Source organism: Elgaria multicarinata, chromosome 4 (genome assembly GCF_023053635.1).
Source record: "Elgaria multicarinata webbii isolate HBS135686 ecotype San Diego chromosome 4, rElgMul1.1.pri, whole genome shotgun sequence".
In the NCBI taxonomy this organism is placed as follows: Eukaryota; Metazoa; Chordata; class Lepidosauria; order Squamata; family Anguidae; genus Elgaria; species Elgaria multicarinata.
In genome coordinates this window covers 68685949-68697953 of record NC_086174.1, presented here as the reverse complement: position 1 = coordinate 68697953, position 12005 = coordinate 68685949, and the positions used below count along the sequence as shown (strand labels likewise).

Below are 12005 nucleotides of genomic sequence, written 5' to 3'. Positions count from 1 at the left end.
TTTGTACATGTACTTTTCCAATACAATCGCTACATGATGTCAATCAGGACATTTTGTTTCAGTCTTTTGGAACCTCTCTTTCTTTCTCTATTTGACTTACATATTATCAACAGAGTTATACAGTATACCAGCCTCCCCCAAGCCAGTGCCCTCCAGATGTATTGGACTACAGCTCCCATCATCCCCAGCCAGCATAGAGAACACCAGGGGAAGGTTGAAATACAACATAACTGGCTGGGGAACGATGGGCGTTGGGAGCTTTTGTTCTGTCTAAACATACATAGGATTAGACCTTTAACGTGTGACAAAATTTGGGGTGGGTGAAGGATGGGGTTTAAACATTTATTTTTTAATTTATTTTCCTGTGATGTACTTTTATGGATAGACCCTATGTGGTTGTAGACTATTGCTTCTGGTGGTCACTCTAGACATTTGTCATCAGAGAAAAAAGGACTGTGGGATTCATTGGCAACCAATTTCAAAGAGAAGTGGTCACTGATCTGGCTGGGTTTGAAGTGGAAAAAGCTTTGGGCGGTGAAAGAGCTGAGGAACACACAGAACATGCCTCAGTTTTTTGCCCATTACACAGAATGAAATGGGAGACAGACCGCACCATTCATACTTGAAATGGGGAACTGCATTGTTGAATGCTGCACAACATGAGAGACAGTGTGGTGCAGTGGCTAGTGTTTTGTTTTTGTTGGGGAGACATGGGTTCAAACTCCGGTTTTGTCTTGAAGCCTCTGGGTCCATCCCGTCTCATAGGGTTGTTGTGAGGATAAAAATAGGGGTGTATGTTGCCTTGGAGGAAGGGTGGGAGAAAATATAATGTAATTTAATAAAATTTAATAAAAATGCCCTGCATCTACAAAACGTCCGGGTAGGTGGGTGGCTCCGATTTCGGTGGGGTTGTGAATCCGTTCTGGATTTCAGTCAGAACCACCTAGAACCCTAAGGACCTATCCAAGGGGCTGAGCCCTATCCCCGAAATAGGTCCTGCACCTTGGAGAGCTCCTTTAGAGCTCTGGCTGATTCTGACTGAAACCCAGAACGGGTTCATAGCCCCACCGAAATCGGAGCGACCAGTCTCCACTGGGCGTGGGGGACGTCGTTTAGCTTAGCCATCTCTCTCTGATGCGCTTGTTTACCACGCGCAGAGACTTGTTGTTGTTGTTTTGTGGGTGTTTTTTTTTTTTTTTGGCAGTTAAACACATCACGCCCCCCCCCCCCCCCTTGAATTGCTCCCCTCCGGAATCCCGCCGCCTCGGTGCCATCACCTCACGCGGGACGTTTCGCTGCTTTCGGCCGCCTCTCTGTCTGGGCGCTTGCAATGCCGCTTTCGGCCAGCAGGAGGAGACAGGGGGCCGGAGAGCGCGACCCGCGGACGGGAAGGCGCTAGCGCGGCAGCAGCGGACGGGAGTTCGCCACGACGAGAAGCGGCGAGCGGCGACGAAGGGCAGCTGGTCCCCAGTGCTGCCGCCAGTGCTAGGGTCGGACGGAGCAAGGGCGCGCTTTCCGCCCCGGGTTGTTCCTGGAGAGCCCCCTCTTGGCGAGACGACCCGCCCAGCCTCTGGCGCTTCCGACGGCGCGGCTGGTCCTTGCGCACACCGGCTCCATGGCTGCTGCTGCTGCTGCTGCTGCTGCTCCCGCCGCCCCCGCTCCGCGGATGCGCTTGCTCGCCTGGGCGCTCCTTGTCCTCCTCGCTGCTCTGCTCCACGCCGCCTCCCCGGCGGCACCAGGTACAGTCCCTCCGTCTCGTGGTTTGTCCATGCAGGGGGTGGCGTCGGGGTGTGTGTTCACGCACGTTCCTCATTAACCTCTCTCCAGGGGTGCATCCTCAGAAAGGATGCACCCCTGGAGAGCTCCACTAACTGGAGAGCTCCACCCCTGGAGAGCTCCACTAGTGGCACCGTTGAGCTCCACTAACGCCAACAGCCTCCATCATTCCCATAACCACTATTTCTAAAAAAATATTCGTATTTTTTGTTGTGAACAGTTTGGCTAAACTCCAACATAAGCCCTACTTAGAGTAGGCCCATTGAAATGAATGAGACTGAAGTTAGTCATGCCTAACTCAAGTCCCATTAATTTCAATGGGTCTACTAAGTAGGACTTACTTTGGCGTTTACTCTTGGTATCCACTTAGGTTAAAGGGAGAACCTGACTCCTTCACCTTTATATTTCTTGATCTATTTTTCTTTCATTTTTATCCTGCCTGGCATCCCCCAGCCTCCAGATTTGTTGGACTCCAGCTCCCGTAATCCCCAACCAAGAAGCCTGGGAGTGGTGGGAATTGTAGTCTAACATGTCTAGAGGGCTCCAAGCTGGGTGAAACTGCTTCAGGTCCTCCTGGGGCAGGGATCATGACAAACCTGTGATAATGTAGTGCGTTATTGATATGGGGGAAAAACACGGTTATTCAGCTGCTGTGTTTGTCTGCTTTGTTGTTTTTGTGGGGCGAGATAAGTGAGAGTGTAACACTTGGCCGGAAAAATCTTTTTATCTATGAAACAAACAAACAAAAGGCAGCGAAGAGTCTCTTCCGAGGCAATCTACTCAGCAGTCAGTGTGTGTCGGATTGAAGCCTCCTAAACGACAGGGCTCCCTAACTGAAGCACAGAGATGCACAACCCGAAACGCTCCATCTGCCAGGCACGCTCTCACTTTGGAAACTCAAATCCCACGTACTGCCTTTGAAATCCCCACTGGCGCCTCTTGTTCTTCCAGGCTTTGTGGTGCTGGAGAGCAGCTGATTCCAGCCCAGCGGCTCATTAGCACCATCCCTGTAAGTCACCCAGTGAAGCATCCCAGCCTCCATCTGGCGGCCGCCTTGCCTTAGGACGCCGCCCGTAGGCTGCGATGCGTTGAGCGTAGGTGCTGCTAAACTCAGTGGGGAGAATGTGTGCGCAGGGCCGAACTGAAGGTGGAACCGCAGGGGAGACGAGCTTCCGAGGATCAGAAAGACGACCCCCGTGATGCCGAGGAATAAAGCGGGCCCGGTGGATTGAGGGAGGCCTTGCCACGGCGGCATGCTGCTGGAGAGGGCATCTTTCCAGGGGCTGGGTTTTGTTTTTGCTCCTCAATGTGTTCCCCTCCTTGGTACATTCTCCTCCTGGCCCCCCGGTCTGTGCGCTTCATACACATTCTTGCTGTGCAGGAATGGAAGTCGGAGCAGGGGCTGTATGTGTTCCTACAAGTTCAGCTTGGAGCCAAGGGCAGGGATTCTAAATGCAAAACTTGCCCACAGGGCCGGTTGCTTGACAGCGAGGCTTGATATAATTGTCAAAGCAAGGGGCGGAAATCTGCCGGCTGCAAGGCTGCTTGCTTGGGAGCAGTGGGGGCTGGGGGCTCCGACGTCAGTGGGGCGGTGAATCCGGATAGCTCTTTTAGAGTTCTAGCTCGTTCTGACTGAAAGCCAGAGCAGATTCACCACCCCACTGACGTCGGAGCCACCAGCCTCCACTGCTTCCATGTGAGTGCCACTGAAATCAATGAGGCGTATTCTCCCCACCCCCATTCCATTGAAATCAATGAGACATATCCCTCCCCCCACCAAAATGTCTGTGGGTGGGTGGGGGAAGTCTAGGCTCATGACGTTAGGGCTAGAAAGTAAAAAACACCCCATTACTTGTGGTTTCCCCTCCCTTGGGATTTTCATATCAGTAGTTCAATGGGGGTGTTGCTTGGCACTTAACAGTCTCAGGGCACAGGCCCAAACCTGTAAACACTCTGCATATGCTAATTTCTATTTATCTATGGAAATATAGAACAAATAATTCCTCACATTTATTGAAATTTCACAGGAGGCAAAGCCCAGCCAGTTGATTTCTCATCCACGTCATCTCAAACAAAATAAACCTTTCAACTTATTTGCACCTTAGCCAAGGTCATCCCAAACCAATGGAGAAAGGTTTCCCCCCCCCTCCCTGCTAAGCTTAATTGCTGCACAGGGGAAGATTTGGAAAGGAGGGGAGAGTGTTGCAGCATGTGGGAAGTGGAGTGTTTGCCTGTCCCTCCCCAACTGCGAGCCCCCTTGAAAAGTGCTCCTTGCACACCAATCACACTGGGAAAACAAACAAACCTCCCATTGGCACAGATGGATGCTCAGGCCTCTGGGAGTTAGTTGTGGAACTAGATTTGGGGCCAGGGCCTCATGGGCTCAGGCCCAGCACTGCCCCTGGACCAGACAATCTGCGGAGTGATGGTGAGACCATAGCTCTGTTAGGAGTCTGATGTATTGTACTCTCTCAGAGCATGCACAGAGTGCAAGCACACGTCAGCAGAGACAGAGGTCACTGGCCTCAGGCAGATGTTCACGAAGCGAAGGAATACTCAGACAGCGTTTTGAACTACTAATCTAAGTTTACAAGTATTTACATAGAGCATAACATAGTTGAGGAACTTTACACAATAACTCTTCACACAAACTCTCCACACTTCAATCACATGTCACATATTAAGAGCCTTGTGAGCCAATCATAGTGTCCATATGCAATATGAACACCGGATTGCATCACTGGGATTGTGTTGCTACGCCTCAAGAAAAAACATGGGCAAACGGCCTTGGTCAGAGAGCCCTCCAGCTGCACATCCTGGCCGCTCTCAAAGACCTTGAGATGGCTATCTCAGAGGTTGTTACTTTGTTCAATAGTTTCAGAAAAAACTTCTGATGAACTCTTTTAAAACATAAACCTGTCAAGCTCTGTGCATAGGGTACCTGCTTTGCAGGCAGAAGATTCCAGGTTCGATCCCTGACATCTCCAGGTAGAGCTGGAAAAATTCCTGCATGTAACCTTGGACAGCTGCTGCCAGTCAGTGTTGACAATACTGGGCTAGATGGACCAAGGGACTGACTCGGTCTAAGGCAGCTTCTGAGCTTCCTATGACAAATGAGGTATCTTTCTTTCTTAAGGCAGAATTTGTGTCAGTGGCTGGATAACGGCTTTCTTTTGATATGAGTCTTTAAATCAGCCTTTCCCAACTGGGTACCCTACAGATTTTGGCTGGAAATGATGGGAGCTGTAGTCCAACACATCTCAGTGACACTTGTTTGGGGGAAGGCTGCCTTATATGGTATTTAACTCTATACATGTGGCAAAGCAGTAACCTTTTGCAACTCCTCAAGCTTTGTTTCTTTTGGAAAGGTGTAACTGGGCACGGGTTCCTGGGGAGGGACTGCTGGGGCTGGATCATATGAAACGGAATGTCCGGTGCACAGAGGCGATGGCTAAAACACCTGTAATTCTTTCAAAGGCCCTTTCTTCCTTTCCTCGCCAGCGCCAGAGGCTTTTCTGGAACTGGCTCTGTTTGTCGTGGCTTGCTGATTCCTCGTGGCCCTTCCCTCTGCTCCTCCCATTCGCCCCCTAGCCTATCAATCACTCCAGATAGACATGGAATGTTTTCGCTGGATCGCTCCCGCCTGGAGCCTCATGCGGAGGCTCAGCTCCGCCACATTAGTGCACGATTTGCAGCGCACGGACGGGCAGATCAAAGATCAAATACTTTGGGGGAAACCCAATCGGATTAGCAGCGGGATTGGGAAGTTTTGTCTTTGATTTTGGATGGAAGCCCTCGCAGAGTTTAGGAGTGATTAATCAGTCCTTCATGAAATATTTGCAGGCTCCCAGAGATGTCAGTCCATCATTGGACCATGGGAATAGACATCAGGGCCAAAGCAACCCATTGCTCTGGTTGGAAAGGTGGACAGTCGAGTGTCTCAGATGAGAGGACAGGCATGAATCCCTGTCCTGGCTGTTACAGTCTGTTGCACTCCCTGCTCACCTGGGTAAGCACGTCCTGCGTCATCATTGATGATGGCTTAAGTGAGCCTTCCCCATCCTAGTGCCCTCCAGATGTGTTGGCTACAACTCCCATCATCCCCAGACAGCATGGGAGTTGTAGTAAAACAAGTCTAGAGGGTGCCAGGTTGGGAAAGGCTGTCTTAAGGGCACAGTCATATGGATGTTTAGACAGGGAAAAAGGCCTACACCTTCAGTTCTGACTGAAACCTGGAGCACTGCCCCACTGACACTGGAGCCACCAGCCTCCACTGTTTGAAGTTTGATATGAATTTGAATTCAACTACTCGATTCTTTGAAGCTATGAAGAATTCTTAAAAACACACAGCTTACATCTTTTTACTGAAGACTTTTAGGGTAATAATACATATTGACTTGCTGGATTCAGTAATCTTGAATCTTTAAAAAGGTCCCAAACGTAGTAGCATCTATAACTGGCAATGTCTAAAAATCAGTGAGGCATTTGCTTGGGAATTTGCTTGGGAATTTTCCCCAAACCAATTGTTTGAGGTCTAGTTGAAATGATCATTCACAACAGGTTGGTTTAGGGTGCATTTCTTTCTTTTTTTCTTTCTTTCTTTCTTTCTTTCTTTCTTTCTTTCTTTCTTTCTTTTCTGTTCTGCCCCAACAGAGTCAGTTCAGGAATGTACTCCTATAGACACATCAGTATAAGTTAGGCAGGTGTAAGAAATATGCCCCAAGGAGATATTCCATGCAGCTGCTTTCTAGGAGGTTTTCCTAAGCAAGGACTGTTGGATCAGATTTTGGGTATTTGGAAAGAATTCCATGTGCTTCTGGCATTGTACACAATCAGACATAACAGTGTGGAAATTTAGTGATTCTTATGAATAAATGAGTACTTTAGACTACAGTCCTATACCCACTTACTTAAGAGTAATTTCCATTGAACTCACTAGGATTTACTTCTGAGAAGACATGTGTGTGCTTTTTAGGCATTCAAAGAAAACTATGTCAGGAACAGTCTCATTATTTCTGGATGCCAATAACTCATTTGCAAAACAATGGGAGTGGTATTAGTCGTTGTCCTGCCCCATCCCCACACACCCTGAATTGCATCCCCACTGAACTATTTTTGGAACCAAGATTGCCAGCTTTTTTCCTAGGAGGGCTCTTCTGCCTTTAATAGCAGGAGAGGGAGAAATTCAACAGGTGCTGCTTTTTTCTGGAATAGGGATGCAGTGATAGGGAAAAGCTCTCCTGCGAATCTCTGCCTGTCATGTAACAATCAATGAGGCAGGAGCCCTGACAGAAAGAAGTGTGTAACCAACAACAAAGTTGACCTCTGGATAGGATTGTTCCCTAACCTTCCTTGCAAACAAGAACAGACGATGTACATCAGTCTTCCTCTCCCTCTGGTTCTTCCTGTTTCTTCTGGCTTCTAGGATGATCCAGATATTTCATGGATTATATGCTGAACTCTGGTCAGACATAAACTAGGAACCTAAAATATGTTAAGTATAACTTGGTTTGCTCATAAAATTATCGTATTTGGTATATTAAATTGAAAACATTTTGCTTATTTGGATAATAATTTCAAATTTACTGAATTTATTTTTTAAAATGTTTAAATATAATGATAATTTTATGAGCAAACCAAGTTATACGTAATGTAACATTAGGGACATAAAGGCTGTTTTATGGTTCTAAAGCAGCTTTTTCCAATGTGGTGCCCCACATATGGTTTGGACTGCAGTGCCCAGCATTCCTGACCATTGGCCATACTGCTTGAGGCTGATGGGAGCTGGTCCAAAATATCAGGTGGCCACTAGGTTGGGGAAGGCTGTCCTAAAGCAAAAAAGTGCCTTTGATCTGTAAACAGTGCTATAAAAAGTATTGTTATTTTTCATTTCCCCCCCAAATTTATGGGTTTTTTTGGTCCGTCCCCCCCCCAGCTTTTTTCCATGGTGTCAAGATTTCCAGAAATTTAACATCTCTGCATACCACAACACTTAATTCAGTATAAAATAACTTAAAACACCTTTTAAAATGCACATTTTTTGCAAAAATATGTTCAAAAATGTGTATTTTATTTATAAACCTTTTTATGTGCAGATAGTCTTTTTAAAAATGTGATGTTAATGAGGAAATGGGACAGACTTAATGAAAGAACATGTGTGAAACTGACATGAACCAGAAATAGACTGAGGCCTCCATCCCTAGACAGAACGTGATTCTATATTCACTGGGGGGGGGGGAGGGGGGTTGTGGGTGTTTTTTAAAAAATGTTTTCATTTTTATCCTGCTCTCCCTCTAATGAGGCCAGGATGAATTCCATGGTCTTCCTCCCTGCCATTTTGTCCTCACAACAGTCCTGTGCAGGAGGTTAGCTTGAGGGATAGCAACTTGTCCAAGATAACCCAGTGTGGATCTACACTTCTGCTTATATTGATTTTTTTAGCCTTTGTAACGTTGTAACTTGTATCGCTACCTTGTATACCGTTGCTCAGTAGCATTACTTACCTTTTCTTGTAACGTTGTTGCGGAGCACACTTCTTCTCGTTTCTGTGATCCTTGCAATTCCCAGACTGTCCTTTCTCTGCGACTCCCACTTCCTTGTTTTTGTATTTTCTGCGCCTCTCTAGCTGACATTCCTTTATGCGCATGCTCTTAATTTCAAATCTTTGTGGCTTGAGTTCTTCAGAGAGAGTGGTTTGTGGATTGTCAGAGTTGTCTGTCTCTTGAGGAAAGTGTATGGATGCCTGGTGAGTGGAATGTGTTAAATCTTTCTCATTTTTAAAACATTATTTCCATGGCATTACATGCAACCTACCTCAGGTAAAAACTTTTTTTAAAAAAAAAAATTATTAAAGGATGTGCATATGTGAATTTCTAATTAAGATGCGCATATGCGCATCCATAATAATTTTTTTTTAAAAAAAAGTTTTTACCCGAGGTAGGTTGCATGTAATGCCATGGAAATAATGTTTTAAAAATGAGAAAGATTTAACACATTCCATTCACCAGTTCTAACAACGGTTACTGAAGATGCATAGAGGAAGTTACATCAGACAGGAAGCCCAGTGAGGGATCATGTGACATTAGTTTGACAATGCGACACAGAAGACATCGTAACAATGGAGCACATTGAAAGAAGTCTAACGATGCAGAAGTGTTACAACGAAAGGTAAAACAGTACAAAACCTTTCTGTATAATGATATAAGGAACACATCACGTGATCACTGACGTCATCCAGAGCTATCTATAATGTTACAGCTACAGTAATGTAGATTCAGCCCCAGTGAGCTTCTGGGCAGAGTGGGGATTTGAACCCAGATCTCCCTATTCCTACTCCTATACCATACTACAGTAGCTCTTGCTAGTTTTATTGGTCAGACCAATAAAAAATTGTTAGATATTTGCCATTTACTTGCCTGTCTCTGCTGCCTATCGGGCCAAACCCCTTGACAAATTTAGCATACAAGGGTAAGTGAGCAATGAAATGTAAAGCTCCATCTGACGAGCACTTTACTGCATGCTCGTTACTGGGCACTCACGGATTACTCACATGACATCGTCTGCCTCTCGCCCGTCTTCCGCCCCTTCTGACCATTATTGCTCTGCAAAACCCCCCAGAGAAAGTCTGGTTGCTGCTCTCTCCTACCAGACTGAATGGGGCTAATGACTTCCTGTTTTCAGGAAGCGATGTGGGAGCGGCGACAGAAGAAGCGACGGGAGCCGCGCATTTGACTAGGTATGAGGAAGTCTGTAGATAGGAAAAAAAATGGCTCTTGGGATGATGCTAAGGGGAATTTCCTATGGCCCAATGGCGTTGGTCTTCAACACCAGGCAACACTTCAACACTGAGGCATCCATTGCCAATTCAAATAGTAGGTTCAGAGGAGGTTCAGATGCTTCTTAGGGTTGCAGCAGGGAAGGAAAGGGTTAAATTTTCCATTCGTGCCTGTTCTGATCCTGTACTTTATCATCCCTACTGCCACACCACTGATGCAATTTGGATTAAAGAGAAACCCCTGTGTGTTACATGCAAAAATGAAGGTCACATGCAGGTTGGCCCCTGGGTCCCACCTGTAGTTGAGCTGCAGTTGTGTTGGGAGCTGGGATCTATAAAATTAGTCACTTTTGCACTCAGGAACATAAAATCAGACTGTATATTTTGCTGAAAGCAGGATGATCACTAATATTCTCCAACATCAAAGGCTGTCTTACTTTAGCCCGCAGTGCACATGAAAATATTCTCTGCTGTCTGTTGCTGCTATTTATTACTGTATTATTTGTTGTAAAAATATTTAGTGTCTTCCTTGAGGAAAACTGAAGCAGCTTGCAAAAACAAGATCAAGTTACGACAATAAAACCATCTCTCTTCTACTTCAGCGACTAAAAATTGATACGAACATTTTAAAAAGCCCAATCCTGCCAACATAAATATATAGCACCTTGATTTTTAAACAAGAATATAAAAGTGTTTATTTTCCATCAAAACTTTTACTTGGCTCAGCTACAGATTGGCAAAGCCCTAGTGTAATTTCAAACAGCAAATGTTCATATTGCCACTTAGCTTACAGAGAACGATGCATTCTTAATTGAATAACAACATTTAATTTATGTAACTTTCTTTCTGCCTATGATGTAAAAACCCGTAATTCATCCCAGATCATTTCAAAAGCATTCAAATTAATTCAAGTTTAGAGTGGAATGTCTCATTTTGTGAGGTGGGCTGTTGTTCTGTTTCCAAAATTATGTGGTCGTCCCATGAACACAAGAAGAGCCCTTCTGGATCAGCCCAAGGGCCCACCTAGCCCAGCATTCTGTTCACACAGTGGCCAACCAGCTTCCCAGGACAACAGCCTCCTGCCTATGTTCTCCAGCGACACAGGGACCCTCCTCTGAATTGGAATACGCCAACTCAGCAGGGAATGATCACACTTCCATGAACACCTTCCTGTTCCAATGGTATAGTCAAGAATTCTCAGATCTTAGCAGACATTGCATCCCTCTGTAGTAGTGGTATTACTACAGAATTCAAGTTGGAGGGACCCATCCAGTCTATCATTGGTTGTGTCAGTGCAGGGGTTTCCCAGGCCAGATCTACCCCAAGCAGGACAGGACATTTTGCAAACTGTCTATGGAGTGTGTCCTGGGCCCCAACAGTTGACACTACTGTTATAAACTGTTTTAAAGCAGTAGTGTAGTTCCTCCCCCAGAATCAGGCTTACGTGCTGAAGTAGTGGGTGCAGAAGCTCTTTCCACCTGAGGCCTGAATTCCATTTTGGAGATGCCCTTGAGTGCTGCATTCCAGTGGTGGCTGGGGGCCAAAGGCAAAAGAGTTGGTCCCAAAACCAAGAACACCAGAATACTTTAGCTTAAAGCTCTTACTACCAGTGAGTGAGCCTTGGAGGGGGGCGTTTCAAGCTTTTAGAATGGAGGGAAAACTCTGCAAAAACTGAAAAACCACCCAACGATTTATGGTTGGGGGAACGAGGGCGGGATCAAGATAAGGGGGTGTGGCCTAGGGAATTCCAGAGGGCTGAGTTTGGCCCCTGGGTCAGTGGTTCTGCACCTCTGTTCAGGATGATTGAGTGAGTACAAGGCCATTCTGGTGGATGTGTTCAACAGGGGACTGAGTCAAGATTTATTGAAACTTCATGGCTCTAATGTTTCTTTTTTATTAGTGTAGTAACTTCATTCTCTCTCTCTCTCTCTCTCTCTCTCTCTCTCTCTCTCTCTCTCTCTCTCTCTGTTTTACACCTTGTACAAGTGTAAAGCCTTTTGGGAGCTTTGGAAAAAATAATTCTGCCCTGACACGACGCTGGCTCATACTTGACTAATGACAATGGGTAAAATTAAGCAGATGTTGAACTTGCAAGAACAGGGCTATTATTTCGCATTCAGTTTAGTTATTTTGATTTATAGGCTGCATTGGCTGTAGGGTCAAGATGGGTGAGTGTAAATAGACACAGACGAGTTATGAAACCACACAAGAAATGAGCTTTAGCACAGCACTTGGGCTGCCACTAGGTGTCTCAAATAAGACGAACACACTGTTCAACAGTCTGTGAAGCTGTGACTTCTACCATAAGCAGTACTCACTTGTCAGAATATTAAACACAGGAGTGCTTACTGAAGGGTAATATCTCCATACCCTCCAAGGCTTCAAGTAGGAGCAGGCTTATGACAACCTACTATTTATTGCTAAGATTTGTTTTAACTCTGGCTTTCAAGCACAT

General features: G+C 45.9%; 1 protein-coding gene across 1 annotated transcript in view; it reads left to right on the top strand.

Moving 5' to 3' along the window:
* The first annotated feature begins 1675 nt into the window (after nt 1-1675).
* Nucleotides 1676-12005, top strand: part of FNDC1 (fibronectin type III domain containing 1) — a 133519-nt gene continuing 123189 nt past the window's right edge. The window contains exon 1 of the mRNA XM_063124489.1: nt 1676-1739. The gene's annotated coding sequence lies outside the window, so the exon portion shown is untranslated. The remainder of the gene's footprint in view (nt 1740-12005) is intronic.